The sequence below is a fragment of the Bos javanicus genome, chromosome 10, assembly GCF_032452875.1.
Source record: "Bos javanicus breed banteng chromosome 10, ARS-OSU_banteng_1.0, whole genome shotgun sequence".
Taxonomy (NCBI): Eukaryota; Metazoa; Chordata; class Mammalia; order Artiodactyla; family Bovidae; genus Bos; species Bos javanicus.
In genome coordinates this window covers 58,585,175-58,612,313 of record NC_083877.1, presented here as the reverse complement: position 1 = coordinate 58,612,313, position 27,139 = coordinate 58,585,175, and the positions used below count along the sequence as shown (strand labels likewise).

At 46.0% G+C, this 27,139-nt stretch overlaps 1 long non-coding RNA gene across 1 annotated transcript; it reads right to left on the bottom strand.

Moving 5' to 3' along the window:
- Positions 1-13,400: 13,400 nt before the first annotated feature.
- LOC133254656 (uncharacterized) lies at positions 13,401-24,959 on the bottom strand. Its single transcript, XR_009738734.1, has 3 exons — positions 23,006-24,959; positions 22,663-22,806; positions 13,401-13,596 (listed from the first exon to the last, which is right to left on the bottom strand). It is a non-coding gene; the product is annotated as an uncharacterized LOC133254656 (long non-coding RNA).
- Positions 24,960-27,139: the final 2,180 nt, after the last annotated feature.

The window sequence follows — 27,139 nt, the reverse complement described above, 5'->3', positions numbered from 1 at the left end:
TTCTGTTAGAGCCTTTTCTGGAGTAGTACCGAATTCAAGTGTGGGTCCAACAGGAGGAAAACAGTACCCTTTGTTATCAAGTTTTGGTGTGGGGCATGGCTGTGACATATCTGACATGCAGATATATGCTGGTTTGCCTCTTTAGGAGAATCTATAAATGCATAATCTGTTTGGATACTAGGCTTAATCATGGCAAGGACCAGTTTCAATCCCCTTACTTTTCATATAGGAGAGAAACTGTATGATCAGCAGGTTGCACAGCCTTTGAACGCTTCAGCGCGTTCACTGCAGCACTGAACTCTGCATATGTGTTTCCATCAGGAAGAGTGGAAAATAGAATTCCTGAGGAGCTTGCAAATCACTTCCATAAACTTAAGAATTTTCATAATTTTGGAGTGGCAGTCACTCCTAAACTGAATTAGGCTCTCAGTTTTTCTATCTGTAAAATAGGGGTAATAGTTTGAACTCTCATCCTCTTCTTCTTAATAATTATAATACAGAGGAAAGAGCACTGGACTGGGAGTCAAGAGGACTGAGTTCTATCCCTTGCTGTGACTAGCTGCATAGACCTTGGGCAAATCACTTCAACTCAGTTTCCTCCCCTCTAAACTGAGAAGTCTAAAAGAGGCAAACTCTAAGTCAGCTCCCAAACCGCAATGGATATACTTTTTAAGAAAAGAAGGGGCCCTCTTCTTCTACCCAGGGATGCCAGATGAGAGGAGACTTTCTGCGCCCTGTATAGAGACAGGGGCATGGCCTGTGCTGTCCGAGGTCAGTATTTGGCATCTATGTGCTGACCATATGTGTCACAGCACCATGCACCAGGCAGGAACTCAAAGAGTATGAGTGCGATTGAAGACAAGTACTCGAGGGCAGTAGAGGCATGTGAATTATTTGGATATCTTTGCACAAATATAATGATCATGTTTTGTGCAAAAGCAGAACTTATTGTCATGCATTTTTTTTCACATTTCCTAAGCTGCCCACTGGCCCTCTGATTTTTCGGTTGGAGGGATTACCTGTGGGTATACCCCAGTAGACAAAGTCTGGAAAAAGAAGTGGAAAGTTGCCTGTTACATCTGTTGGTGTGTTAGTTCTTCCTCCAGGGATGAACTCAAGTGTAGCAGGTGAAGAGCTGCCCCACTGGTATTCATTTGATGATCATGCCAAGTTCAAGGCAGATCATCTCCAACCCCAAACCTTTCTGGATCTATATCACACCTTAGAATATGTATGTGCTTGTATATATTAACACTATCCTATTTCCCAGCTGCAGGAAAAGAACCACAGGATTTCCAGTCAGAGACTTGAGTTAAGCCTTGGGCAGGACTCTTCAGGTCTCTAAGCTGATAGAAGGATCAAAAGAGACAAGCGCATGTAAAGAAAGCGCTTTGTTCCAGGGTTAGTCACAGCAGTCCTGGCCCTCCCTCCTCTATAGATCTCCTCCTCAAATACTGTTTCAGGGAAGTTTTGTTAAATTAACTAAGACTCATCCCTTTGTTAGGGATATTTGAAGAAGGGGCATCCGTACAGACCAGAGGCTTTAGAACCAGACTGCACGGGGCACTGCTGTCCTGCAACTTTGAAGCAGTGTCCCTCGGAGGAAGCTCTGCTTTCGGTAGCATCATCTCACCCACCCCCACCCAAGCCCGCCTGGGTTCTCTTCCCAGTCACTGCAACTTGGTGGCATGTCACTTGACCTGCTTCCCCTCTACCCATGCAGTCCCTAACTGTTGTGATCAGGGGCTGCCCCCTAGGGAGCCCTGCCTCAGGCTCTGTTCTCACAGAAAGGGTACCTCAAAGGGTCCTACCCCACTTGACTTGAGATGTGTGTCATAGCAAGGAGGCCATATGCCCTGTGGCTGCCAGTGCCACAGCCCAGCCAAATGCCCCCTCCAATTCATAGCCTGTGACAACCATTGAAAATTGGGGATCTGAGTCACCCCAGAACCAGGGGTTAAGGATTCTCTGCTGTGAAAAGAGGCCTAAAGCTTTACCACCAGCCACCTACTAAAAACTTTTGCTTTACTAAGACTAGAGGGACTATTTGAAGGTCAGTTTAAAATGGTAGCTTGTGCCATTGTGGCACAAGGAGAGTGCATGGGCTGGGGAGTCAGACTGGCCCTAAGTGGAAATCCCAACTTTACATTCACTGTTCACGTAACCTCCTGGGGCAAATTGCTGAGCCCGGTTCACACACATGTCAAATAGAGCTGCTGATGCCTTTGCACAGTTGTTGTGAGGATTAAACAGAACTGCATATTGTAAAGCACCCAGTCTATAGGGGCTGCTCCGAAGGTTTTTCTCTTGCTCCCTTCTCACCAGAGAAAGACCAAATTATCTCAAGTATGACTCATTTAAATTTTTTTCTGTTAAAAAGCCAATCATGTCATAATTGATCATTTCTGACTGACCATTTCAATTCAGGTATTAAGGTGTCCAGAGTAAATGGATTTGTTTGTAGTGTGGACCTCCCACAAAGCAGGACAGTTTGCCAGTGGGTCTACCAGCTGTTACCCTCCCCTCACACCCCTCCCCACCCTACCAGCCCAATCCCACCCCTAAAGTTGAAGGAAAAGGGCCATTAAGTCTGTCTGAAAATCCTAGACACTAAATGATTAGAAGCTTTTTGTTCATGAAACTATCTTTTTTCCCGGGAAGCCCTCACTAATGGAGAGGCTTATTTTGATTTCCTGGTTTATGATTTATATTGAGACCATTTGTGTATTTGTGTGTGTTTCAGAAGTAACTAATCCCAAAACAGCAGAACAAATTGCCTTAGTCTATAGTAGCCAGTCTGTTCTAAGTATCTCATTGTATATCTCAGATTTTGTCATTGTTTGTCTGTCTTGGTCAGACAGCTCATTACAAAATGACAAGCTCTATAGTGTTGTGGGCCCCTTTGTTTCCTTATGCATAGACAAAATGTAGAAGATGTAACCCTCAAAAGACATAGTGAATGGATCTGAAAAATCTTAAAGAACCACTGAAAAAACTACCACTTATAATATAAATGTTATCATATTTTCACTTATTTTAATTCCCCTTCATATTTAGGAGACTGTGGTACGCTGTAAAATGGAAATACATCCAAACACAGTCCACACAAGTTATATCTTATAGTTATTTATCCAAGTTCCTTAAATCCACAAACAAGTTTCCGGAATAATGACCAGAACTACAGTAAGTCTTTAGTTCTAAAGGACAAAGCTATGTTTCTCCGTACTTGCGTAGTACATCGCTTAAAAAAAAAAAAAAACTTTCTGCAATTCAATTTAAAATACCCAAGCTGCTAACTTCCAAGCAAAGCTATCACAAGAAGGAATTCTTTCTGCCTGAAATTGGTAGCAGTAACAGAAACACAAGTCATAAGCAGCTTTTAAAATCAAGCATGATCGTGTTGTGCTGATTAAGGAGCATTTTCTTAACCGAGCAATTGTAGGTCCCAGATTTTCTGGGACTGTCCTGATTTTGAATGCCCTGACCCACTGAACTCTGTATTTAGACTAAATATCCCATTTTCTGGTTTCAAAAAAGTGTCAGCACATGGTTCAATTTAAAGATAAGTGGCACACACGATTGTTATAAAAAACCAAAGTATCATCATCCCAACTTGTCTAATTTATTGAAACTGAAATTTTCTAAAGTCTCTTTGCTTAGATCTGTGGTATCTCTATAATCTTTCCAGGTTCAATTGGAAAATTTTTTATTTCACTCTTACAACACATCTTTTTATGCAATCCCCAAGTGGGATTATAATTACACAGTCTTAATTGACGGAGTTCAGATGAAAAAAATGGTTCCTCATCTCTAACTCCAAATTTCTAGAAAGATTTAAAGCTACTCCTGGGTACCTGGAAAAAAAAAAGGAAACAAGGCACAGATGCCTGGAATTTCTATTTTTAGCTTTGGAATGAATCTTTTCTTATGGTAATGAAAACAAATAGAAAAATGCTTGCTTTTGGGCTATGAAAGAGAGAAGAGAAAAACCGGTCCATAAATACTTGCAAAAAAAAAAGACCACTTGCTACTGGAATAGAAACTGGATTAAAAAGCTGAAGTTTAGAAGTAAAATTATTTGGATACTCCTTAAATATTTTAGCAGCTTAAAAATGCACTAGGAAAAAAATTCACGTATTTCCCCCTCGCAGAGCATACCATTCGGGGTGATACTTGCACAGTTCTATATTGCCACAGTGTGGATTTTTTCCCCTCAAATGAAAACCTGCAGAAATAAACTCAGAAAAAGGAGAGATTGCTTCCCCCTTCCATCCTCATGCCAATAAAATATTTTAAGTGAACAGTTTTCTGATCACAAAATTCAAGTCCAAGTTGTTTTTAAAAATCAAGAAACAGTTATTTAATAGAATACATTCTATTAAAAGTTAGCCAAGACCAACTAACAAGACCTCAAAAAAGGAACATATTTCAAAGAATTTTGTTCTCTTCAATAGTTGCATGAGTTGTTTTTTTTTTTCTTTCAGGATAATGTGCAAATATCAAGGTTACCTGGGTCTGCTGGTCACTTCTAGTTTTGGACTCTTGAAGATGGTGAGTTTTGCTAATGATGCGCTGCTGTTTAAAGAACCGGGTGGCTTTTCTGGCAATCACTCTTTGTGTGCCATCTTTTATAAAGGTGCTTCTTGTTGCTAAGAGATCAGTTGCTTAGAGACCAAATCATTAAAAAAAATATATATGTCAGAGGCCAACATAAATTATAACCAAAATTTGTCATTTCAGCTCGCCCTCTTAGTGTTTGGCTTTTGTAATAGATCATAACGTACCAAGAGAAGCCAATTACTAATCACAAATAGAAAACGGACCATGAGGAGGAGAAAAGATCTGTGCGTACGCTCCCATGGACAGGGAGTAACACCGCTGATTCCCTGGGAGAGTTACAACCTCACGGGGCTCTCTGAAACTTTGACTCCTCATGGGGGGGTCTGAGATGTACATTTATGTACACACATATACCTGTCCCAGGTAAACTTGGGTGCAGTTTGGAGTATGAAGACAGGGCAATTGTGGAGCTACTTTTGTCTTTTTCAAAGGAAAATTAAGAGAAAAAAGATGCTGCACTTGGAAAAATGTTCAGTTGGGAAACTGAAGTGATCTTAGCCTTCAGCCAGATATTTCTGTGTGTGAACAGCTGCCACGGCTGCAGGTCTGTACCATGCTGGGAGGAGGGGGCTGGTGTACAAATCTGCCTTTTATCTTCTCCCCTGTGCAGCACCATCAAGGAGACAGCAATAAAAACAATTGGTTAAGTAGGTAAGGTTTGGCCTTGGGGTTCTTTCTCTCCCACTGTGTGGTGACTTTGCCCATTGAGAGACTCTCCCCTCAAATTAGCTGTCATTCAAGTATTACCCCTCCCAGGGGACATTTACATTTTAGGAATATATTTTTAAATGAAAGACTAAGAATGGTAGCATGTGAAGCTTCTTAACAGGTAGGATAGGTGATGTAGGGGAGCAAAATAAAGCTATATACACTCCTTAACTCTATAACTTCATAACACCTCGCCATCCTCCATCTCTTTTCCTACCTCCTCCATCCTTCACAGTTCTCTCTGGTCCCATCTTAGGTGAGAAGCAAGCAAGCAATAAGGGATCAAAGACTTGGAGTTAAGAATCAGGTAAGATAAAAAGAATACCTAGAATTATATATATATATATTTAAACAAGCCTCCAAAGTGCTTGCCATTAGAAAAGAATTCATGCCTGTCTTGACTCCTAAATAGTGTTATGATGAACACATTATGTGGGAGAATGTGGAGCCAGGGCTAGGAGGTGGGATGGAAGCATCAAGTGGGGTGATGAAGTGGTCTGGCTCTCATTCATTACCTTGTGCTGATCTTTGTTAGGTTACAATCATCTCATCATTCATTTACAGAGTAGATGAAAGACCCACCAGTATCAACTTATTTAGAGATACATGGCAGTTGGGAAAAAAAAAATTACAACCTGTGCAAATGGAATGGGGCTAATGCTCAGCAGAAATTCATTATAAGAGGAAAGGAAACGCTGACTTTGCCCAGCCCAAGCTATGAGTCAAATGGATATAGGGCATGTGAGTGTTGCAGAATAAACTCAGGTATGTCACCAAGATTTCCCTTAAAGTCTCTTCTCCCTTTCTAATCCCCCCAATTTTTCTTTATTGCCTATTTTTTTTTTTTTTTTTTAGAAAGAAATGGAAGTAGAAAGGGAAGGGATCTGAGAGCAATTAGGGACAGAAAAAGGCAAGAGAAATTAAAATTCCCGAGTACGTGATTGGTCCTTAGTTGAAGGAATGAGACAAACGTAGAGGAGGTTAGGGGGAAAGAGGCCATGAAGTTGATTGCATGTTTCTTAAGGCAGGGACCACCTTATACTTTTCTTTCCCCAATTCCACATACTTTGTACAGGGCTTTTGCATTTAGACCTCAATCAAATGGTTTTGTTAACTTCCAAGTCAAAGGAAAAAAAACTGGGCCTGAAGAGGTTGAACTATTCCTTGGCCCTATACCGCATGTGCCTGGTTCCCTCCAAAGGAGCAGGCTCTGCAGATGTTTATATTTTGGAGTCCAATCTGAAAATAAAACCCACCTTTATTCTTATCCATCTGCCCTAATCTCAACTCCTTTGGCTCTGCTTTGACTCTCCCCACTCTTGTGGCCATTTGCTTTGGATTTCTTTGCTTCTACCTCTGTGACATGAGGCCCCTGCCTGTCTTTTTGGCCACCTCTTGCCCATTGGAAGGTGATTCAGGCACCACTCAGGATACCAATCTTTGGCCAAGCTCCAGGCTTTCACCTGCCTAGGTGGAGGTGAGAAATGCAGCGGGTCTGTGAAGGACCCACTCAGTTGTCAACCCTGTGTGACTGAAGAAAATAGGCTTGGATCCATGAAGCCTCTTCCTACAAGCGTCCCAAACTGAAAGGACATTTTTCACAGGAAATAAACTGTTTGCACCAAGGAATGTGATCTGGTGTTTTTGGGATCCTACACTGCAGCAGACCACTTTTTCCACAGATGAATGGACCAAAGAGCCCCCACAGCCTGGTTCTACCACTGCTGTGGTGCTGCTCAGCCCATATAAGCTCCATCTCCCAACCTCAGGAATGAGGGGGAAGCTGGGAATCCAGAAGAGTAGGGAGACGGTATACACTGAGAGACATCGAGCCCCAAGACATCTTCTGCAGAAGTGGTTGCTGCCTCCAGTGCCTTTCATTGATAAAAGCAGTTTTCTTTGATGCCACTCCCAACTGGGCACCCTATTGCATCTATTGCCTCCTACCCAACTGCCAGTAATTCCCCCAGGACTTGCCTCTCTTGACTGAAAACCGAAGACACATTCTAGAAATAGAAGAGCCCCCTTCTTAGTTAGTTAGGAGGACCTACTCCTATCCTGGAAAGTGGATAGGACCTACTCCTATTCCAGTATAGTGGCCTGCAACTCCCATGCCAAATTCTGTGGGAAAATATCCCCAGAAGAGGGCAAAGGGCCTATCTAGAGGAGCATGCCCTACTAGATAAGAATGGAGGCTGCCTCAAGTGCTTGAGGTCCTCTCTCGAGGGACATCTCTGCATGCAGGCAGCCTACAGCAACTAGTAAAAGCTTAAGCAGTACCAAACAAGGCACCTTGCCAATGTTGTGTGCTGGGCAGAAAGCTACTCTTAAAAGCCAGAGTACCAGAGGGCCACAGAGGAGCCACCGCCCCGGAAAAGTCTCCTCTAGCTGTCAGCGCAGTGGCTGCTATTAAAGAACAGGGTTTGGACAGTGACGGCAGCAGAACACACCTGCCTCAAATTGAACTTCAGGGCCATTTTGGGAGGTGTGAGGTGAAGGTGCAGAGAGGACGTGTCTCTCCCAGAGACGGCTGTCCATCCTGGCTAGAAGTACTGCAACCAAGCTTGCCCTTGTGCTGATTGCTTCTCTGGACTCCAAACTCTTGTTGAAATCCACAGGGACTTCTGGCATGCTAAGATCTGAGACACAGAGGCAGGCCTCAAGGCTCACGTTATTGCTGCCTTCCCTAACGGCAGTTCCTCCTGGTCCCACCTTCTCCTGGCAGTGATGAAGGCTTTAAGACATCACGTGTCATCACCCCTTTAGGCACATCATCACAGCCTTACTCAGCAAAAATCCCTCTAAAACACCTTGCTCCCCCATCCAGATTGTATCCCTGCTTTTTGGGGGTATACATCTGTCCACAGGCATACTCTCCAATGATTACCTAAAGAGCAAGGCCAGACACAGCGTATCTCTTGGGTGCTCAGGGAAGATTCGCCCTTGTCCCTGTCACCAGTAACGGACCTGATCCAACTATCTAGATAATGTACCTGTAACAACCCTCTGCCCCTTCTCTCCTGCTAGATAGAACGCCCCTTCTCTCCTGCTAGATAGAACGCCCCTTCTCTCCCCTCCTTCTCCACCCCGCCACAGGAAATATGGCTTCCACCCACCCCACGTCCCCAAAGCTCTGGTCATACCAACACTCTGGAAACCAGCCTGCCATTGGGGGAGCAACAGCAACCCCCTTCCAGAAAGGCCTCAGCAGCACCTTGCTCTGACATGTTGAAGACCGCAACAAAGAGCCCATCCACCACCCCTGGTCTCCAGAGCAAGCATGTATGTCCAAACCCATCTTGTTGGTTGCCAGGTATTCAAGGCAGGGAGCTCTCGGACTGCAATTTGTATGATAATTAACGTAACAAAAGAGCTCAGCCTGATAAGAACCACCACGTAATCCAATTTCACTGCTTTTCTTGGAGAAAGAACCATGATGTTCTCTTCATAGATTGTCTGGCCTTCATTGACCCTCTTTCGCAGTTGGTATTATACCCATCTGTTAAGTAGTTTCCTGGGTGAGAAAAAAAAAATGGGAAAAGGAATGGGAAGCAAAAGAAGAATATGCTGTGGTAGGGAAATGTAGAAGCAAACAGAAGTTAAGGGTCTGGTGCTCTTGAACTTATGAGCATTACATGTCCTCACAAGGCGCATACATTAATATCCACACTAAACAAATTTCCCTGTAGACTAGCTCTAGAATCTTCTAATCCTCCTCAAGAGAGATCGAAGGGAGATAATGAATAGTTGCAACACAATTATAAGCCAACAATGTTGCTTTAGCAAAATACAAATAAACTGAGCAAAATTATCTTAAAACTACTCTCTTTCCCTTCTCTGATCCACCTCTGAGTCAATCTTTCCCTGTCTTCCCATTCTCCCTGTACATCCCCCCATCAAGCCACCTCTCATCTGCAGGGAAGCACTCTCTTCTGCCCCATCTTTATGCACACCTGCTCAAGCCTGGGACAGCCACACATCTTGAAATGAGGTGGGCTAAGATAAAGGCCAAAAAGCACTAAACTAAACTGCTCTGTCTTCAGGAACCTGTTTTGTTGGTTTTTGTTTCCCTCCTTTAAAGGTTGGTTCCTGCCTGAACCACAGTTTTCAGCCAGCAGAGTACACAGTGCTTATTTCACTCTAACACTGCATTTTGAAGCCAAGTGTGCTGTAACCACGTGGCATGTCCAAAGCCCACTGTGTAAGGGCATCAGTCCTCAGTTAGCTTAAAGGGAATCCTCCTCAAAGGAACAAATGTTCTCCAGTTGCCCGTGCTTCCGACACCATTGCCTCCTTCCCACTCAGGGTTTCCCAATTGTTTTCATCCTGCAGGAGATTCGTTGATTTGTAAACATAGCGACTAAACAACAGCAAAGCATGCAGCAGGCATCCAGTGGAAGGCTGATGAAAACCACCCAGGAGGCAATGAAAGGAAGAGATCCACACAGAGGAGATATTCTGGCTTACATACAAGCAAGAAGTCGAGACCTCATGCCCATGACATCTTGAGAGGTAAGCAGTGGCATATTCAGAACACACCTCTAGGAGGCCTCTGGAGGGGACAGAAGTGCTGCCCCAGTCTTGCCAAGGGTGATCCCAGCAGAAAAGGCTTTCGATCCATCCCACCCATCATTTCTATCCATATAGTGATCAAGAGAGGGCAGGGTCAACAACCGTTAGGGTTTGCCCCTGCATGTTCCTCCTACACATAACTCATCTAGATGACACCCACTCCAAAAGAAAAATAGACCCTCTGGGAATGAGCTGGGAAATTTATCAGTCTTCCTTGCCTATCCTGCCCTTTCCAATTCCCTAGACCAATCCCAATCAAAAGAGTAGAAAATATAACTTTCAAGGAAAGGGAAAACAACACAGCCTTGTCATCCAAGAGAGACAGGGGCTAACCACTGCCACGGGGTTAAGTGTGATTGTTTCCAAGAGGCACTGCTAAAGCAATGTAGATTTACATTGCTTTAGCAGACCAGGGAAGGTCTGTTTTGAAGTGACCAGGAAACGGAGCCCCCTGGTACTTAGGGCTTTTCATGATGCTGCTTCCTTGAAGCTGCAGTGAGCCTCTTCCAGTTCTCAAACAGCTGCCGCTCAGGCTTTGGTACACAACCTTGCTGGAAGGCGTCTGTTCCCACACTGGCTCCCCAGGCCCCTCCTCCTCTCCCAGCCACAAGCACCTTGGCCCTAACTCTGCCCCTGCGGGTCTCCCTCTTACTTTCAAATGGCACCCCCTCCTCTAACTGTTCAGTTAAAACCCCCAAAGTAATTATCATACTGACTCCTGATAATCCGCAATGATGCAGGGCTAAACCTATTAAAGGAAACGAAAGCACTGCCTTCTGGATGTCCAACCCAAAGCAGATCCAGGTCGCCAGCTTGATTTTATTGGTAACTAATAGGAAATTCTGACATCTTCGAGGTGGGGTGTGAATTGAAGGTGGAATGTTAAAAAGTTCAATGCCTCAGTGAAATAGTCCATGGATAACTGAATTTGATATATTAGTAAAGAGTTGATATATTAGCTAAAGAGTATTATTGGAGTAAAATATTAAGTAGTAGAAAGCTGTTTTCATGTAATAGTTTAAAAGCACCATGCATGTGACAAGTCATCTCAAGGCGCTAAAGTCTCTATTTTTTTCCCCAACCTATCTCTCCCCCAAATTCATGCACCCCTCAAGAGTAAGGACCATGTCTTACTCATCTTCTAATCCCTGGGCTGCTGGAGTCTGCAGCCCTTAGTAGATGGACAGTGAACTTTGCCGCTTACCCTTCACCTCATGTCCCCAGCCCCCACCTTCCCTGGTGCTCCTCAGGGCCTGACAGCTGAGCTACCTGAGCTCTCAGTCCTGCCATATTCCCAGACCAATCATGTCTTGACACAAGGATTTTTGTTCAAGTAGCCACAGCCCTGTCCACAGTTCAAAGCGTGGTACCAACTCACTGTCTATCCCAAGCTTTCTAACTTAGGCCTTGGTGCCTTGGAGCTGACCCCTAGCATTCCACATTGTTACTCAAGTCAGGTTCTCCACCATAACTCCTTGCACTTCCCCTGGGCCTAACTGTTTAGTACTGAGTAGGGATTCATCTGACCCCATTTCCTCGGTCTGGGTGAGCTGTCTAATAAGCATGCCAGCTCTACCACCCCGCCGCGCACGCTTCTGCAGCCCACTACATGGATAGCGGTCACGTATCCCCCAGCCTGTTCCCCTCCCCTCACCCTCCATCCCTTCCTTCCTGGAAACAGAAGCCCTGATTTGACCCCCTGACCCAACAGTCTACTTCCAGTTAAACTCAGACTATTCTCAGTGCTGACAGCAGCCTCTTTGCCCTCAGTCTGGTCTCTGCTTTGCCTTTCTGATGGGACACCCCCGTCTCCCGAACCAGCCCCCAACTCCCGGGGTACTGACCATTTGTTTAAATCAAGGCAGGGGATTACTGAGCCCTGTGCCCTCTTCTCCCAGCTGGCCCTCCACTTAGCATATGGCCACAGTTAGTGAGGGGGCTCTGACATCTCCCAACCTTTCTTGGCAACCTTCAACAAAGGGATCTGCAAGTAATGGTGGTAAGCCCACCCCCAACACACACACACACACACACACACACACACACACACACCCCACTGGATTCCAGCATCCTTCTTGCACTGTCAAGAGAAATGGAAGGTGAACTAAGTGGGGAGGGATTTCTCTGAAATAGGTATATTGCTGTGGAACTAGGGTTTGGGGTTAGTTACTTTCTTTGTGGGAGGAGGGGTAGGGATACAGCTCCCTAGTAATGAGACATACTGAATTGGTGGGGACAATCCTACTTTCTATGGTGCTTTAATTCATTTCAGTGAAGGTAATTTACTTCGCGCTTTACTAAATACACAAGTCCTTACATTTCAAGTGCCTTGTTGCAGTTTATACACATTTCCAAAAACATTTTAAAAGAATTCCTTCTCAAATCATGAATTGGGGGAAAGGGGGGCCCCCAGGTGAGTAGATGGCTCCCCTGGCATCATTCTGGGCATGGAGCAGCTTTCCCCAGGGGCCCTGCCCCTGACTCTAACCGCAGGCTTCATGTTACAAGAGCCCTGCTCTCATCCACAGGGATGTCAGCTTGGTTCTGCTTGTCATCACTCTTGGGTTTCCTCTCACGTAAGGCTGCAAACTACCCTCCACCTTCAGCTGGTTGGGTGCTTTGGAGCTCCCAGCCATGCTCAGATGGCAGGTTTGCCTGCTGAACTCTCAGCTGCCCACTGTGTCCCCTTTCTTCCCTACTCCCCTCAGACAGGCAGGATTCTCACACCATCCTCTCCACACTCCTTGCCAGAAAGCCTTCCTGAGTCAAACTTTTATGAGTCTCTTCTTGTAAATGGGAGGTAACCCCAGCACCTTCTCTAGAGCTATTTGCTTTCTAAGCCCTTTTCCAGTGAATCAAGGAATAAAGACTGGCCCCTTTGAAGGGAGTTATCATTAACCCTCAGGGAGCTGGAGGAGCCTGAGAAAGGCCCTTTCTAGTGCCCCAATATCCTATACAACATTCCTGCTACCAGACCCAGCAGAGGCTGGCAAGTTTCAGTGAAAGCAGCCCCCACATTCCTCTGGCCTGGCCCTGCCCCACCACTCAACTTCAGGCCCAGCGCTGAGTGAATGGAAGGCAGACAGCAGGTGGGAAACTGAGGGTGCATTGCAAATGCACCTTTTGAAGACTGTTATCCCTGGCTGGTCCAATCCTGTGTGAGCCCATACTTCCCCAGCTCCTAACAGTTTCCTTTTATCTCACATTCCTGCTCAGATTATTCCCAGGAACCACTTGGGAAAGATACAATGTGTTTCTCTTTGCACAGTGCCTGGCACATAGTAAGCACTCAGTAAATGTTAGCTATTAGACATTAAAGAACAAATCCAGAATGAGATCCAGGATGCTTACATAGAAGCTGCTAGGAATAGCCAGGGGACCAGAAGAGTGGTGGGCAGCTAAATTCTCAGCACGTGGTGGACTACTTATTTAACGGTTATGAAATCGAGGGAGCTGCATGCAGTTCTTTAAAGGAGAAAAGAATGCATTTTAGCCAAATGAAAATGATAAAGAGTATTTTATTATTCCTAAAATCTCCAAGAAAGTTGAAAAAAGTTTTCTCGCACTGGCTGAGTATAGTGCTCAGTACCTAAGATGGAGGTTTATGGCAAAACATCACCCATCTGTCTTCTGTCTTGGTTGTGAGAATTCCTGCTCGTCAGATGATGTAAAAGATTTCATAGGACCCAGTGCCATCTATGGGAGGAAAGAAAGCTAGTGAGAGGTGTAAAACCAAATAAACAAGCAGAATTTGCAAGATTCCCACCTAGAGCCGGGGAACAGAAAGATAAACAGCTGAGGTTCTGCCTTCAGAGTCCAGAATTCATCTTACTGCCTAAAGCCCAGAATCACAGCCCTGCTTTCTTCCCTCCCTCTCCTTTGTCATGTTGCTCTCCACATGGAGGCGGGAATTCTTTCTCCATTCCCTGAGTCTGTCTTGATTTCCAGCTGGTCCTCCTGTAGTGCCTTGATTTATAACTGGCTCTGTGGGGCACAGGTTTGCTTCCCTGCCCAAGACTTGCCATGACGAGGGCAAGAGTTCAGCACCTTGGTGCAGGTAAAGCCCGCACTTTACCTTGACCATCGCCAGGACCCCAAAGCTCTAGACTGGATGCCCTTGGGTAGAACACTGGCTCTCCTTCCCACCAAATGCAAGATTCTGTGCCGCTTTCACCCCAGCATGCCCTGTGATTGAGCCAGTCAAGGTCTGGCAGAAAACTAGGTTGGTGGCAGATCCGAAACCTTAAAGTGAAGGTGTGGAGTGGGGGTGGGGTCACTGCAGGTGTTCAAGCAGGGAGGCCGCATGTGGGCAAGATGGACTGGACAGAGCCTCAAGGCAGAGAGACTGGTCACATGGACTTAGATAACTTCCCCTCAAGGTGGAAAGGAGGCAACCAATGTGAGAGATGGTTCAGAAGAACTGACATGAATCTGGGGAAGTGTAGGGGAAGGGAAAGAACATATTATGTTAAACAACTAGGTAACTGCAAAAACGTCTTTTGAATGGTACCTTCCCCTATGAGCCCGCTCTCCTAACCCCTCGGTCTCTGTTTACTTGAGGTTCCCACTCAGTTTCCCAGGAAGCACCCAGGGAGGCAAACCCCCTTATAGGAAAGATGTTCGTGCTAAGAAGAAACGGACAAGGTGACCAACATCTAGCAAGTTCTTACTATGGAAGGAGCATTGGTAGCCTACAAGGAACCTGAGAACCAGGGACCTTACCTCCAAGGCTACCCATTAAAGTGCAGAGCCAGAGTCCAGCCTAGGAGCATGACCCTGAAGTCCTTGCCCCTGGCGGTGCAGAGTGTTTATCTACAGAAGCCAGAAAGAGGAGCAAAATAGAGGGGGAAGATGACCACTTTGAACAGGTTGAGGGGCTGGCAGTCCAGTCAGCAGTCAAGAGCTGTGGGCTTAGAGATCTGTAGATAGATCAGGACCTGGAGAGACAAACCTGGGCATCCTGGACACGTCAGATCTCCAGCATAGACACAGAGATCAGAAAAGAAGGTGCAGGCCACCACCCTGAGGGACACCCTCGGTTCAGGAACTAATGAAGAAGCAGAAAAGAAGCCACGGGGTAGAAGGAAAACCAGGAGTGGATCATTTAACTGGAGAGTCCAAGGAGGGCAATGTAAAGACAGGAGCAAGAAGCCATAAGCTTAGAACACTATACTGACAAGCTGAAAAAGCAAGAGGAGGCTAGTGGCTTCAACCATTAGAAGAACACTGCTGCTCTGCCACCACTCAGATTCTGTCAGATGGTGAGCAGAGGAGCTGCTGAGCAGCGAGTGTGGACTCTTCTTTCAAGAAGAGTCAAAGAGGAGAGAACTGGAAGAGGTGGGGGAGGGTGGGGGAGGGGACTCTCCCTCCTTCAGGCAGGATTGCACAGATTTAATCATTCATCTCACAATCCCTGCAGTGTGCAAAGAGAGAAATCATCCCCAACCAGATTATTTATTGGCCTGGACAGACCATACTTCAGAGGCAACAGTTTTACAGCACCTCCCTTTCAACTCAAACTCTCTGGTGGGGGTGATTCTGCCACCACCACTGGCTGTAAAAGTAGCGTATCTCTAACATGATGCTAGAATCTTGGCGATCACCTCAACCAACCCACCACTCTGTGTGGGAGCAGTAATGGCTCAGGCTGACAAGCAGCCTTGGGGATCCCCAAATCTGTAGAAAGCTCTGAGCATTTCCAAAAGGGGCCAATCATATCCAACTTGTGTGGATTTAAGCTGCTTCTTGGTCTTACCTATTTCGTCAGCCTCTGATTCAGGAGGAACAATGTTAAAGGCCAAGGAAAAGACCTCTTTACTTAGGGCCAAAGGTGCAGGGGCCAAGTGGGAATGAAATCCAGCTCCTGCTTTCTTGCCTAGTCCTGGGTCCATCCAGATGCGACACCTTTTTCTAAACTGCCCAAAGGAGCATAGGCTAGTGGGGGCTTGCTTATACATGTACGTTGGGAAAAGGTCTGAGGTCCCTCTGTGTGGGTGGAGGGCAGCTTTATCCTCAAGAGAAGAATTTTTTCTTTTTTTTCCCCTGACTGCCATCCTCTAGCCCTCACAGGCCTAGTCTCCAGTCACCAGGCTCTCTGGCTGGCAGTCCAGGGTTGAGGAGAGGCCGGGATTGCTAGGGCTGAGTGCTCCACAGGCCATGGTAGTCTCAGGTAGAAAGGTCAGCTTCCAGAGGAGCGCTGGATGGAAAAGGGGAAGGGGCCAAATCCGCTGAGTTACGGGAACAAACTTTAGTGGTCCAATGCCTGGTGCAAAACACTGTTGACTGTCTGTGCAAATTATTTTAAACACAAAATTGGCGAGTCTTCACTAAATAATGCTCTCCCTGGTCCTTGAATGAACCAGCTGAGACCAGACCAGAAGAGGTTAAATCATGTGGAAATCCCTATTTTAAAATGGAGCTACATTTACTCAAGAACCACTTATGTAGGATATGTCTTCAAATTGTTGCCATTTGCCAGAGAAAATATGCTCTAATTCCTTGATGCCAAAGAATGTCTGATTGTATAATGAAAGTAGAATAATTGAGCTACTTGTTCATTACAAAGCTCTCCAGCTGAATACCCTAAATTCTTCAGTGGCTGAGTGGGCTTGCAGTGAATTAACAACGTTCCTTATAAAAAAAAAATATATTTTGAGGTAGGGCACAATATTTACAGTAGAATTTTCTGTGAAGTGTTACTAAATTCCTTTTACTTCAAGAAGGATCATGCATTATTCTTTGTTGGTAATGCCAGGGTGATTCAGGACAGGCGAAACATTAGCCAACGTGTTACTCAAAAGTCTAGACAAGCTTCAGTCTGGTCACTTTTCTCTCAGTTTCCACCAGGGATCTTCCTTGACTTTCATTCTCCTAATTTCCCGCCCCTCTCTCACAGAATTCCTGCCAGCTGCCTTGTCTCCAGGTAACTGAAACACCAGGATTTGGGGAGCCCCGTAAAGGGCAGCAAAGCATGTAGTGTTATCCTTCCCGCCCACAGAAGCAGGCAGCAGGGTAGTGTACGCCTGGGAGGCTTTCAGGGAGGCACTGGTGTTGGGTACAGAAAGCTAGGGTTAGGTGAGAGACGGAATAAAAGCCGATAAACCAAGACCAAACTCAGAACGACTGATGCTGCCAGACAGAACTGACACTGTCTCCACATCTTTGCACTTCCCAGAAAGAGTGAATGAAGTGCCAGCCCAGTCAGGGCTCTCTTGTCCTCTTCTGGCTGTGGCTCTGGGAAAGCAGGCTGCAACGTCAGTCACAAAGCTCTGGCAGCAGAGAGGTTTGGGGAGTGGAGAGAAGAGTGAGAAAAGAGAGAAGGGACACAATGAGACGTGGCCAGGCAGGCAGAGCCTTGTTTATAGGAGCACAGGCACATTTTAAGGATCACAAGTTGAGTTTGAGGACAACCAAGAAAAGGCCCCTTGATTTCCAAAAGTTACTTTTCAAGTTTTCAAGTGATTCCAGAGGGGTAAGGATAGATGCTAGATAACAGGAGGGTTAAAGAGGGGCTTGGGGCTGGGGCTGAGGAGTGGTGGTGCAGTAGGGTGCAGTAAGGCAAAGACCACACATTTCCAAAGCAGCAGAGAATAAAAACTGGCATGGGGGGCTCTGTGTGTGTGTGTGGGGGGGTGGGGGTGCTGTGTCACTGGGGCCGGGAAGGGGAGTGGACACTGGAGTTTTATTTTAACAGCAACCCTCTGGGCAGCCATTATGGCAGAAGAGGCCTTAAGGGAAAGAATCTGAGGAGCAGAGGAACTGTACTGTTTCTTTGAAGTCGGAAGGAAATAGAAAAGAAGGGCTATAGGTTTGATTTGTGTTCATGAGTCTCGCTCTCCCACATCCACATGGCACAGTGGGTGGCAGGAGGGAGCCATCACCGTCGGTTCTCTGTAGTGTGGGCTAGTGGCTAAAACAGGCAAACGAGCAGCGGGGTGGACCCAGTGACCACCATCAAAGGACACTCTCTCCTCTAAACCAGGGGGCCCCAGGGCCAATCATGGACCAGTGTCCTTCCGTGGTGAACTTCTCACTGAAATAAGGACAATGAGGTCCTTTTTTCATAGAGCTAAATTCAGTGTAAAAGGTCTGTCCTTTATGCTGAGATTACATCCTTTTCCCTTTTTTTTTTTTTACATTAAAGTGTTTTGCTAAACATGAAACAATGATCACAGATCAGAGTTTGGGTTTTTCCCTTAATATCTTAGAAAAAGGAAAAATGCTGTTCCTGGTGCAGCCTGCCCTTGCCGCCACCACCTTTTTTCATATTTTTGTTTGTAAAGTGAATTCTTAGGAACCACTGTTCTCAAACTCATGTTTATACACCTCTAAAATACAGTACAATTATTTTATATAAAGTATTTCAGAATGCTGGAAGAAAGACGTTTTGGGGTTGGTCTCCTGGGTCAGGATTTATCACCTCCTGCCGGTGCACCAGTTGAACTGTGAGCTGTTTTCTGCAGGGAAGGTTCACCTTGAAGATGAGTGGGAAGTCAAGTCTTTTCAACTCTTTTCCAAAAGGACCACATGACAACTCTTATGTATACACCTCCCTCCAGAGACACCAGTGAACAGGTATGTGGTGGGAATGGGGCTTGTGGAGCCCTAGGATCCCAGCCCTCGAGACCTGGAAGGAATTCCAAAGTTCATCTTGTCACCTAATCCGAATTATTCTGCCTGAGACCCTCTTTAAGGAAGCAGGTTTGTCTGAGGCCGAATCATCAACCATTAGCAGGGTCAAGAGGAAAGAGGGGCCAGGCCCACTTTCCAAACCCCCAATCAGGCCTCTCCCATCTCCACCTGTTCCTAACTCAAAATTATGGCAAGCCCCCTATTTCCCAGCAAGCAAGCTTCAAGCCAAACAACGGCAGCCTTGGCCCAGCATGCTAGGCCTACCAGGTGGTACTTGGAGGAGAATGCCATTTTATCCTTTGTAGTAATGGCTATTTGCCTCCAATCTTTAATGCCTTTCTGACTGTGTGACTCAGAGCTGCTGCTGTAGCCGTGATCCCCTCCTGGGGAGGAGTTTTCTTCCAGTGACCCAGAGGTCATAGTCCACCTCAGCCTCCACGATTTCAACAAGGCTTTCCTGCAAACGTCTCTGCTCCCTGTCCCCTCCCCAACCTCCCTGGTTCAATACCGTGCCCTCACACACCCCCACACCCGCCCCAAGAGTGAAATCTTTGTCTTTTACAAACTTCAGACCTCATGAGCATTCCAGTTGAACTGATTGGCATAAAAATTCTCACAGTACTCTGTGAGGCTGAAACACTGGGAATTACAAACAAGAGCACCTCTAGGGCTGGGACGACCTAGCAGAGTCACCTCGTACTTTGGCTGTAAGGGACATGGTGAACAGGGCCACTGTGGAGAAGTTAGAATGGGGAGGGGGGGATTGGGGCCACTCTGAGGAATGGGGGGAGGACCCAGGAAAGCTTCACAGAGAAGACATTTGAGCTGGGTCTGGAAGAATGAGTTAAGAGGCAGAGAGGGGACTTTCCAAATCCAGCTCCCTGCCCCTTGCCATAGAACCAACACACCCCAGAGAGCATAGAGCAGTTACAGAGGAAACTCACACTGAGAGCCAGGGAGGACCCACCAGCTGGGGTGCAGCTGCCATTTGCGGTAGTATAAAACCAAACAGCCCTTCCTTACTCACTTGCGTTATGGCCCCCACCTGAAAAAATAAGGTCATCTGTCCACTGGCTCTAAGCTGAGATTTAATGCCTAAACTCTGTATTTTGGGGTCGTCTAATTATCTTTTTTAGACATTGTGGAAAAACTTGAAGCTTTATTGAGCCTGTGCCATAAAAAATAAAATGTAGTAAATTAATGTTTTAACTTTGACACTGGCACGTTTGACAAGTTATATTGACATCTCACTATCCTTTATGCCCTTCGGTAATGATGTGGCCACTTCATGATGCTTGCAATGATAAGGTGTTTAGCTGGGGATATGTTGTGAGCATGTGTATCTTGGAAATTAGCATAAAGGAATCCAGAAAAAAATTCTATCTCTGGGGAGACAGCATTCACATGGGAATCAGAAAGACCTGGCTTCTTTCCCCAGCTCTGCCCTGACAGTAAATGCCTCATCTCTAACTACCATCCACTTCACTTTCTCATCAGTAGAAGGGAAGCAGTTGCCTAGGGAGGGGAAAAATGGAATAGATGGCTTCTAAGGACTCTTCCAGCTCTGCCATTTCTATGATGAAATTCTAAAGGATTCCTTTATTGAACAGTGGTCTAGGACATTCCCTTCCATGCCAATCAACCTTGTGTAATGTTTGCTTCCAAAACCCTGAATCCTTGCTTTCTCAGGAACCTTTGCATTAGTAGTTAAGAGTTTGCCTCAACCATTAATACTGTTCTCCCACTTTAGATGTTGCTGAGAAAAAGCCAGCAGGGCTGGAACAAAGTGTGAAAAAAGGAGCTGATCTGGGGGCAAAGAATCGCCCTTGGGGTCATGGATCACTGCTTTTCCTCAAATTAGAAAAACGAGGCCTGAGCTGAGTGCAACTGTGAGCTTGTTCCTACAGCTAGCAGAAAGCAAGGAAGGCAAGTGCCTGGGGCCAGGCCCCCATCTGCCAGCTCCATGCAGGTTCCTAGGAACCAACAAAGGCACTTTCTTGCTCCTTCAGTACTCTGCCTCAGAAGGCTCCATACAGAAGCGAGGTACCTTCTGCCAAAACAGAGGACCCTTTATCCTGAGCCCCTATGCACTCCTTTCCATTGTGGGTGGCATCTTCTGTCTGGTGGCGCCTGGGCTTCTTGCCATCACCAGGGCTTCCTTTTGATCCCTGGTTTGCATGGCTTTCTGTTGAGCAAACAAACACATCCGTCCCCCCCACCAACAAGACAAAGGCGATTCATTCATAGGAGCTGTTGCCCAGCTGACAGATGTTCTGGCCTTCTTGCCCTGCAGCCAGGCATGTTGCTGACCCCAAAGGTGAAAGGCCATGCCACCCATTCTCATCCCCCAGTTGGCCAGTTGCTACTCAGGATCATACAAGAATTTTGATGTTTGTCTTTCCTCCCCTACTCCTGCCTCCACAGTTCTTAGTGGCTCTTAGGTCAGAGCTGTTTCCAAAGTGGCCTTTGATCAGGTCAGCTACAGCCTGGAAAAGATGGGCCATGTGGTCAGAGATGCCCTGCCACAGCTGCTCAAACCCTACATCTGCAGACCTGACCGTGTCTTCAGGAAGAAAAGGCCGTGAGGAACCCTTTTGAGGTACTTCCACACACAGAGATAGTGTGTAATGGTTCAGAAAACAAGCGTCGCCTTTCTGGTTTGTCCTGACTTTGGGGCTCAGCAGTCTACTTTTCACGTTTAGTTTATGGCCTATTGGGGGGGGACAAGATCGTCACTAACTCTCCAGCTTTTAGAGTTCAGATAAGCTCCTGACCAAATGGCCACTTAGTCTAGAGGAGGGAATGTGCACTGCCAACAGGATACCCATGGGGGGAGGTCCTACGGAGGCGGTGACATTTGAACTGGCCTAGAGGAGAGGTAGGATTTCACTGGGCAGACATGGAGATGGGCAGGCTCTCGTCTGTGCAAATTCTTCTGTGTGAAGGCAGGAGAATGTGGAGCCAATCTGAGCAGCAGGGAGAATGGAGAGGCAGCCAACGAGGCAGGACAGATCACGCTGACACAAATATGCTCCTCGAGCTCGTCAGCCAGCCCACCAGGAGTCCTGAGCTCAGTTTGAGTCAATGCTCTTTAGACCCCTTTCTTCTTAGAAATTCACCAAGAGATTTTTGAGGGAGAAGTAACCCCTATGGAGTCCACTTAAAGGGCAAATCTACGATCTCAACTCAACTTACTTTCTCTAGGCTACTTTGGAAATCATTGCAACAAACATTTGGAATCTTCCAGCATTTTTCTACATAGGTTACTGAGTGCTCTGTGTTTTACCCCAAGCCACAGCTGACAAGAAGAGCTACCAACAGCATACTAACTTGTTGTGTAGAGCTAAGAGTCTCTAGAAATCCCTTTGGTGCTTTTCAAAGTCATCTTCAGGGTGCAATAGAAAGGTTTGACAGCATTGAGTGAAACTGACCCTTTGCTCCCCTGCCAATAGTCAAGGCAGAGAGTTTCTGGAATAAGATCCTGAAGAGCGCTACCACCATACGGGGCAGGCCTGCAGCTCTAGCACCAGCTCCTCTGCTGGAGGCCTACAGAGTTTGAAGAGGGCTGCCGCTAGCTCCTCCTCTAGCCCTGGCCCTACAAGGGGAACTGGCTCCCTGCTGCTTTTCCCTCCTACAAGGAACAGCCTTTCTTTCCCCCAAATTATACCCATCCTCAAGGCCCTTTCAGTATATCAAGTGATCAGAGATCCCTGTTAGTGTAACTTTTGTTGTTGTTGTTTAACAATGTTCAATAAGAAGGACATTCCCTTTAAGAAAATCATCGCCCCCCCAGAAGTAGAAAACAATAGTAAGGGGACAAACTGAGTTAGACACCAATATGATTGAAGGCCGGCAAAGTGTGATGGGAGAAACAGCAGGAAAGAGAAAGAGCTGAAGAGAAGTGAATAGAAAGCTAAGAAAGGAAGCCACCTCCCCAAGGAAGATAATGGAGTCGGACCAGGGGCGGGTAGGAGCAGCCATCAGAAGAGAAGTCAGATCCAAGGAGACCTGCCACGCTGAGGGCTGAAGATGTATTTTGATGGGCTTAGAACGGGCATGGGAAAGTTAGTCTTTGGTGGCAAACTGTAAGGCAGAGGCTGGAAAGACTGAGTTTGGAGGTTGAAAGAATACCGGTGTGGGAAATCCCCGAAGGCAGTTTCTTGCATTGGACTTGGCCATGTTGCTCCTCTTCTTTTCCTTCCCTTTCTGGTACCCTCAGGTTATTTGCACTCTTCTCTGGTTCCCACTGCACAAGGGCAGACACTGAGCAGGTACCTGAGAGGGCACAAAGCTTCCTTTCCAAATCAGGTTTAGCCTTTTATGGTCCTGAGCTGACCAATGGCAGGATTCACCTAATTCTGGATGCAAGGCCTACACCTCCGAGGCCAAGGGTCCTCCCCTTTGAGCTAGGTGTATAAAAGGTCAAGCAGAGAATGAATGTCCCCTTCCCACTCCTGAGGGTTCACGGGCCTACCTGTTTGACCCTACTCTGGCTTGACCAACAATGCCTTTGTTCCTTTTCTTATCTGGCCGTGAAGACATGCTACTGCTGCTCTCTCAGGCCGGAGTGTTCTGCTCTTCATCCTTTGATGGACTAGACCTGATTTAACTGCCTGTTTCTTTTCCATAAAGTATCTTCAGGTTGCTTTGTCTTTCCAAGGCTAGGATTACTGCTAATTAAATTCAGACTACTGGGAGTGACTACAACCCTGGGGAAATACTGGTTATGGTTGGGCTTAAAAAGCAAAAGTCTAAAGGGTGTGATATCACTGATAATTAAGCAAAAATTATTCTTGGAAGTTACATAAACATTTTTAAAACAGTAAAACTTAGGTAACAATATCCTTGCCAAACAAAAAATTTCACAAATTTTCTACAAAAATTACAGAGCTACAATTCTAAAATAGCAATGAAGGAGAAAAGGAGAACTAGATTAAAGTGTAGACTTCTTACATACATTTCCCCTTTTGTCTTTGTATTATCTTGTTGCCCTTTCTTGAATGTGTGTGTGTGTGTGTTTGCATCAAGCAACTCTTTCCTTCTCCTCCCCACCTTGGGTCAGCTCCAGTCTTCTCACTTCTGCCTACAGACACTTCACAACATGTGCCCATACTATTTTTGCTGGCAGACATGAACTAACCATGGACCTGACATTCTTGCAGATTCAAATGAACAGTCTTGAGCATCTTCACTCTATGGGGTCCCATGTCCCATTCTGCTGTGAAGCCTCATTGTTCACTTAAGGGCATTCACTGATCGAAACATCTTGCCTGGGTCTAAAGGTGTATCATTAGCTGCCCTTCCAAATCACAAACTCATAGGATGATGGGGCTGAGGGTCACCTTAACTGCCTTCAGAGAGCACCTGTCATTCCAACCCTGAGTTCTCAACTTTTAATCACTGCTTCCTATAAACAGAAGCCTATTTTCCTCTAAGCAGTATTGGGAAAAAAGGTAAAGCAGGCCAAGTGTCATCTTTGGTGTCCTCTTTCTAGAGAATACGCCCAGAGCCTCCTTGGCCTCTTTTGCACCTTTCTCCAGCTATCCTCTCTTCAGATCACAGTTTTAGACTACAGCTACCCATCACCATAACTAGTACCACCTTCAATCTCTGCCTGTGGAAAATTTCCTCTCAGCCTCCTAGGTCCAGCTCAAATGCGACCTCCACTGACAGGCCTTTCTTGATGCCCAACCTGCATCTTTCTCTCTTCTGCAGCCCCAGTGACCTTTAGAATGGTATTTGCTATGGTACTTGGCATTTTCTACATTAGACAGTAAACTCCTCGAGGGCAGGACCCATGTCTGATACATCTCAGGATCCTCTGCAGGGTTGAGCCCTGTGAACCCTTTCTGAGGCATGCAGAAAAGGCTAAGGAAGGAGGGAGGCTCTAACAATGCTACAGTGTGCTCTGCTGGTAGCCTTGAGTGTGGAGTCTACCTCTTCCTAGGACTGGCCTCCCTCTTCCCTCCCTTTCTCAATCCCAGCCATTGCTGAAGGACATCTCTCTTTCACTGTCTTCAGCCAACTGTCACTGTGGGACTGAGTCCTCTGGGAAGGCTTCAGCTGTTAACAGCTTAGAATGTTGCTATTCCCAGAAGTCTTTGCACTGAAGACAGGGAAAGATGGAGGTGGGGTCTTTGAAGGAGGTGAGGGTATGAACCTTTACTCCTCAAAGCCATGTATGTTAGAGAATTTGGGCATGACAGGCTGGGCAAGCGAGGAATTTAGGGGATTGAGAGGGCTATTTATTGACACTCTTTCAATCACTGTCCCTTAGTATTCTGAGTGGGTTTCCTTCTCTCTATGCCTTTGGCTTTTTAAAAGGTGTATGCCCTGGCACTTAGCAGCCCTTAAATAGTAATCATTCTTAGTACTGTCATTACCAATAGATCAAGAATATCAACAAGACAGACAAGTGAAAACATACAGAGCCCACCCTAAACACATGAGCGTGTGGAGGTGCCAAGCAAGAGATGTAGATGGATTTTGTTAGGCAGAATTTCTGAAAATAAGTTTCTGAAAGGAAGTATCTGCCTCCCTGGTGGTGGAAACAGTCTGAGCAAAGACAAGGAGGTGAAAACAGCAGGTTATGTGTGCACAGGGGATGGCCAATGACTGGGAGAGGCCCCTTCTAAGAGACTGACCAGTGGAGCTGGTTAGATGGCAGGAGGCAGTGGGCCAAGATGAAGGAGGTATCATGAGGAATTCAACTGGAGTTGCAACCGCATGTGCTGGTGGGTCAGTAAGAAGTCCCCTAGGAGCCGGAAGTTTCTAGGCTGAGAGTGAAGAGGTGGAGCCTAGGCTCACCGGAGTGAGTGAATCTTGCAAAGGAGCAAGTATGAGGGAAAGGGAAGGGTGTGGGATGCAAGGGGTGTCCCAGTGGAAAGTGTTGGGGATGGGGGTGACAAGAGCGATAGGAGTGGAACTTCTAGCTCTTCCAAGCTCACCAGTTACAGCAGAAAAATCCAGAAATATAAGGCCAGGAAGGAGGAGAATGTTGTTAGAAACCTCAAATGTGCTCTACATGCAACTTTGTTTAAAATGAATATTGATGTGGTCTTTAGTTACTGATTTAAAAGATTAACATCTTTATTGTTTTTCTGGATTGGGAGATATATTGAGGGCTTGATAAATGTTGAGTTGAAGTTCCCACTTGGCCATCTCCCTGGTGCTTGGTTTGCATTAATATGAATATATCTCTTGCCTTGGGGGTGTTGCAAAAACCGTTACTTTCTCCCAGTTCTTCTCTCTTTAGCTGCCAGCCAGGTAGAAAAATATCACTGAATAAAGTCACCTTTCCATCTACCCACTGTCACTTAGCTAATGATTAATGCACATTTTTGAAGGGGGGTAAACAGTCCTTTGCAGGAGTATAACTCTCTCCCTATTTTTTCCCAGTCCAACTCGTGTTAATGATGGTTTTCAGTAGGTAATGAGGTTATGAGGAATGTTTATTTCCTTTACATTTTATGCATTTTCCAAATATTACTTAGTTAATTTTCTTGTTTTGAAGGAAGAAAAGCAGACCGGACATGATTGGAGTCATCACTCTTAGTCTTCCAAGAGAATCTCTGTAAGCCGTGAGATTCCTAGTGACATGACAATACCTCTGTGCCTCCTTTGAGAGAATATCCTTGGCATAATATTCAAGATTTTCAACTTACTTTTTAAAAGATGCATGAGCATAAACTCTACAAGGTAAACTTTAGGATTGCACTTCAAAATTGAGTGTTTACTAGCCCCCACATGGCTGGTTCTCTTCTTCCAATGTAATATCAACTCTTATAGGAAAATGTGACTTGGGAAGATTCCTAAGAATAAGGCATAACCTATACGACTTATGTCATATTTCTAGCAGGAAAACTCAGCTAGTGGGGAGAGCAGTCGTATGGTTAGGACTGTCTCAAAACCAAATTCACCCAATACGAACTCAACCCGTGAACACTGCGGCTGCTCACTGCTCCACTTGTGCCCTCATCACTGCCTTCATGCCCCAGTGCTCTGGGCCAGTTGATGACTCCCTCTACATCCCTACATACTCTCTGCTGGCCGGCTGCTGGGCCTTGCTTTGGCCAGGGGGCCACATCACGATAAAGGCTGGGGAATGTAGAGTCACCTGCAGCCTGTTCTGCCAAAATATTCAGTGGAAGACTGAGCCACGCTGACCTCGGACATGAGGAAAAGAGATGTGGTAGGTAGGATTCTAAGGTAATTCTTATGATTCTACCTCTACAGCCCCCAAGATTCCATCCCCTCACCACCATGCACATGTCTGTGTTATCCCCCCACCCCTTGAGAATGAGCTGTGCTTAGTCACTCGGTCATGTCCAACTCTTTGTGACCCCATGGACTGTAGCCCACCAGGCTCCTCTGTCCATGGGGATTCTCCAGGCAAGAATACTGGAGGGGGTTGCCAGTGAGCAGGACTTAATGAATATGAGGGAATTTCACTCTTGTGATTATTACCTTGTATAACAAAGGGGATGTTGTAAATGAAGTCAATGACCCTAATCAGTTGACTTTGAGTTAATTTAAAGGGAGATTTCTCTGGGTGAGCCTGAATTAAGCAGGTGAACCCTTGAAAAGAGTCCAGGTTTTCAAAGTCAGA